General features: G+C 28.0%; 1 long non-coding RNA gene across 1 annotated transcript; it reads left to right on the top strand.

The window, feature by feature from the left end:
* The first annotated feature begins 35 nt into the window (after nt 1–35).
* Nucleotides 36–3,805, top strand: LOC134271162 (uncharacterized). The gene is made up of 4 exons (XR_009992967.1): nt 36–804; nt 1,619–1,802; nt 2,617–2,800; nt 3,614–3,805. It is a non-coding gene; the product is annotated as an uncharacterized LOC134271162 (long non-coding RNA).
* Nucleotides 3,806–5,344: the final 1,539 nt, after the last annotated feature.

Genomic DNA, 5,344 nt, shown 5'->3' with positions numbered 1-5,344 from the left:
AAATTCTATGAAATGGATTTTTTTTATAATAAAAGCCAATAAGGGAATTTTTGATATGTTAATTTATGGGAAATAATACCAGAGAGTGATGATGTACTCTCATGAATAGGGAGGAATCTTAAATACCGGTGTGCATTTTTTAAAAACATTTCTAAGCATTCAGCTTAAATATGATTTGGGAGAAATTTTGAATTTCAAAGATTTAAAAGCTTTATCAAGGGAAAAGGAAGCTACTTACTTTTAATCGCAATGTGACATTTTAAAATGGAAGATATATTTTGATGATATGAAGTCATTATTGAATACTTTATGTCATCTATATCTCAGTTTCAGAAGCATATGTAAGTGTGCATGAAAATCTTTTTTGAAATCCTTTTGAAATATGATACAGATCAATCAAGTAGGGCTTAGTATTTGAGACCCATATGTTCTTGTGCACATGTGCACAAGTAAATTATTGAAAAAGATAAAAATGAATGTATTTTCTTAATCAGTTGATAAAGTTGTGCAAACATAACAGATACATTTGCATGAAAATGATTAAAATTGATGATACACTCTCATGAACAGGGAGAAATCATGTTCTTAATTATTTTATATTCATCATTTTTACTTGTAAGCTTTCAGTTAAAAGTGATATATGGCAATGATTTGGAAGCCTCAAGATCCACAGGCTTTATCAATGGAAAAGACAGTTATTTACTCTTTATCGCAATGGGAGATTTGATGTTAGATTGTATATTTTGATCATGTGCAGTCATTGTGAAGTATAAAGTGTCATCTGCATCATTGTGTCACTACCAAGTAAGTGTGCATGAAAAAATTCATGAAACTATCTTGAAATTCTAAAGGAAGATAGAATAATTTATCAATTTAGACTTAGTTTTTTTCCCACAAACTATTCCTTGTGCACATGAGTATATGTAATGTTGTTTGATATTGGACATAATTCAATAAATTTTCTAAATCAATTGATTAAATAATGCAAAAGTAAAAAAAATTCTATGAAATGGATTTTTTTTTATAATAAAAGCTAATAAGGGAATTTTTGATTTGTTAATTTATGGGAAATAATACCAGAGAGTGATGATGTACTCTCATGAATAGGGAGGAATCTTAAATACCGGTGTGCATTTTTTAAAAACATTTCTAAGCATTCAGCTTAAATATGATTTGGGAGAAATTTTGAATTTCAAAGATTTAAAAGCTTTATCAAGGGAAAAGGAAGCTACTTACTTTTAATCGCAATGTGACATTTTAAAATGGAAGATATATTTTGATGATATGAAGTCATTATTGAATACTTTATGTCATCTATATCTCAGTTTCAGAAGCATATGTAAGTGTGCATGAAAATCTTTTTTGAAATCCTTTTGAAATATGATACAGATCAATCAAGTAGGGCTTAGTATTTGAGACCCATATGTTCTTGTGCACATGTGCACAAGTAAATTATTGAAAAAGATAAAAATGAATGTATTTTCTTAATCAGTTGATAAAGTTGTGCAAACATAACAGATACATTTGCATGAAAATGATTAAAATTGATGATACACTCTCATGAACAGGGAGAAATCATGTTCTTAATTATTTTATATTCATCATTTTTACTTGTAAGCTTTCAGTTAAAAGTGATATATGGCAATGATTTGGAAGCCTCAAGATCCACAGGCTTTATCAATGGAAAAGACAGTTATTTACTCTTTATCGCAATGGGAGATTTGATGTTAGATTGTATATTTTGATCATGTGCAGTCATTGTGAAGTATAAAGTGTCATCTGCATCATTGTGTCACTACCAAGTAAGTGTGCATGAAAAATTCATGAAACTATCTTGAAATTCTAAAGGAAGATAGAATAATTTATCAATTTAGACTTAGTTTTTTTCCCACAAACTATTCCTTGTGCACATGAGTATATGTAATGTTGTTTGATATAAGACATAATTCAATAAATTTTCTAAATCAACTGATTAAATAATGCAAAAGTAAAAAAAAAATTCTATGAAATGGATTTTTTTTTATAATAAAAGCTAATAAGGGAATTTTTGATTTGTTAATTTATGGGAAATAATACCAGAGAGTGATGATGTACTCTCATGAATAGGGAGGAATCTTAAATACCGGTGTGCATTTTTTAAAAACATTTCTAAGCATTCAGCTTAAATATGATTTGGGAGAAATTTTGAATTTCAAAGATTTAAAAGCTTTATCAAGGGAAAAGGAAGCTACTTACTTTTAATCGCAATGTGACATTTTAAAATGGAAGATATATTTTGATGATATGAAGTCATTATTGAATATTTATGTCATCTATATCTCAGTTTCAGAAGCATATGTAAGTGTGCATGAAAATCTTTTTTGAAATCCTTTTGAAATATGATACAGATCAATCAAATAGGGCTTAGTATTTGAGACCCATATGTTCTTGTGCACATGTGCACAAGTAAATTATTGAAAAAGATAAAAATGAATGTATTTTCTTAATCAGTTGATAAAGTTGTGCAAACATAACAGATACATTTGCATGAAAATGATTAAAATTGATGATACACTCTCATGAACAGGGAGAAATCATGTTCTTAATTATTTTATATTCATCATTTTTACTTGTAAGCTTTCAGTTAAAAGTGATATATGGCAATGATTTGGAAGCCTCAAGATCCACAGGCTTTATCAATGGAAAAGACAGTTATTTACTCTTTATCGCAATGGGAGATTTGATGTTAGATTGTATATTTTGATGATGTGCAGTCATTGTGAAGTATAAAGTGTCATCTGCATCATTGTGTCACTACCAAGTAAGTGTGCATGAAAAAATTCATGAAACTATCTTGAAATTCTAAAAGAACATAGAATGATTTATCAATTTAGACTTAGTTTTTTTCCTATAAACTATTCCTTGTGCACATGAGTATATGTAATGTTGTTTGATATTGGACATAATTCAATAAATTTTCTAAATCAATTGATTAAATAATGCAAAAGTAAAAAAAAATTCTATGAAATGGATTTTTTTTATAATAAAAGCCAATAAGGGAATTTTTGATATGTTAATTTATGGGAAATAATACCAGAGAGTGATGATGTACTCTCATGAATAGGGAGGAATCTTAAATACCGGTGTGCATTTTTTAAAAACATTTCTAAGCATTCAGCTTAAATATGATTTGGGAGTAATTTTGAATTTCAAAGATTTAAAAGCTTTATCAAGGGAAAAGGAAGCTACTTACTTTTAATCGCAATGTGACATTTTAAAATGGAAGATATATTTTGATGATATGAAGTCATTATTGAATATTTATGTCATCTATATCTCAGTTTCAGAAGCATATGTAAGTGTGCATGAAAATCTTTTTTGAAATCCTTTTGAAATATGATACAGATCAATCAAGTAGGGCTTAGTATTTGAGACCCATATGTTCTTGTGCACATGTGCACAAGTAAATTATTGAAAAAGATAAAAATGAATGTATTTTCTTAATCAGTTGATAAAGTTGTGCAAACATAACAGATACATTTGCATGAAAATGATTAAAATTGATGATACACTCTCATGAACAGGGAGAAATCATGTTCTTAATTATTTTATATTCATCATTTTTACTTGTAAGCTTTCAGTTAAAAGTGATATATGGCAATGATTTGGAAGCCTCAAGATCCACAGGCTTTATCAATGGAAAAGACAGTTATTTACTCTTTATCGCAATGGGAGATTTGATGTTAGATTGTATATTTTGATCATGTGCAGTCATTGTGAAGTATAAAGTGTCATCTGCATCATTGTGTCACTACCAAGTAAGTGTGCATGAAAAAATGAAGCAAATTCATTTGACATAATGCCAGTGGCTACAGGTATTCATTGATTTTAGTGATTAACATACTTTTTTCCTAGTTTTTTAACCAAAATAGCACAAGTACTTATATAACCACCGATATGACGTGATTTGACTGAATTTTGCCTAACGCATGCATCAAAATTTAATTTGAATTAGCTTCGCTTAGCGTTAACACGGAGCTAATGCGAAGTAATTTAATGCGCAGTAAACTAATTCGAATTAAACTAATTCGCATTAAATTTTCCGTGTGAACGCTAAGCGAAGCTAATTCGCAGTAACTTTATGTTTAATTCGAATTAAACTCTCCGTGTGAACATGGCATTAATTTTAAACTGTAGATTTATTTAACTAGTGAATTTTATAATTTTGAGTGTGCATGTATAGGTTGGGGCAGTCTCACTGTTTTTGGTTTTAATAAAATAGAAATAAAAGGTAGGGGAAATGTGCAATTTAATCCACATGCTTTATTCAAGCAAAAGTCTATTTTAAAGAAAAAGAAAATGTCTCCCTGATACTTAAACTTATACTTCTACTTGATTTAGAAAAAAAATTCTGATACACGTACCAATTATTTTCACTTAGTAATTAGGTTTCATGCAAACTAGAGTATGTAAAAGCCTTGAAGAAATCTAACTCTAAGATACCAAAGATCCCGGAACATATTTTGGTTTTGAAATTATTGAGAGTCTATATTATAAATCCTCATCAAGGAAATAAAAATGGTATTTTTATTACTTACTGAAATAAAACAAATACCACAGTTTAAACAAATGACAGTCATTTCACATTTCAGAGAAAATCAGCACTTCAAAATTTTTTCATTACTTTTTACCATTTGTATATGCGCATGTTCAAATGCATCAATGCATTTTTTCTGATACATTATGTTTTTTTTCCTCTCAATACTTTCTGGATTTTTTAAAGTAAACTTCACTTTTAGTGTGGAGAACTAGCTTACATTTGAAGACACTAGAAAATATCAAGTTTAATTATTTCTTTAAATTTTTAATAAAAATTTTACAATATATCATATATACTGTTATAAAAAAATATTTGAAAGTTTTCCCAAATAGATGGAAAAAAAGCAGCTTTAAACCAGAAATTTAAGATGTAATTAGGGCCATTTAATTCACTCCATGATTGTAAGTTTTTAAAATTCATATTGTGTATATTTCAAATACCTGCATGCATCATGAATTAATTTTGCTTGATCACAAAAATATGTTGATGGATATATATTCTCTATATATTTCTTTTGCACTTCCTTATTAATGCAATCACTCATCGGAAAATTTGCTACAGTGTTCAAGGTCCTCCACATTTATTTTTTTTTTTATTAGGTAAAACCTTTTATTTATCTTTCAACATTTTTTAAATGGGTCTTTAGATTAAAAAAAATTATTTGTTTACTTATTTATTTGTTTATTTATTGTTAAAAAACAAATACTCTTAATTGACAAGATGCTTCAAATTTTTTTTTTTTTGAAAACCTTTATTTCAAAGCAC

This window comes from Saccostrea cucullata, unplaced genomic scaffold (assembly GCF_032062105.1).
Source record: "Saccostrea cucullata isolate Sc308-1 unplaced genomic scaffold, CSIRO_AGI_Scuc_v1 ctg8485, whole genome shotgun sequence".
NCBI lineage: Eukaryota > Metazoa > Mollusca > Bivalvia > Ostreida > Ostreidae > Saccostrea > Saccostrea cuccullata.
The sequence above is the reverse complement of the archived record's forward strand: the minus strand, read 5'-3'. Positions and strand labels throughout refer to the sequence as shown.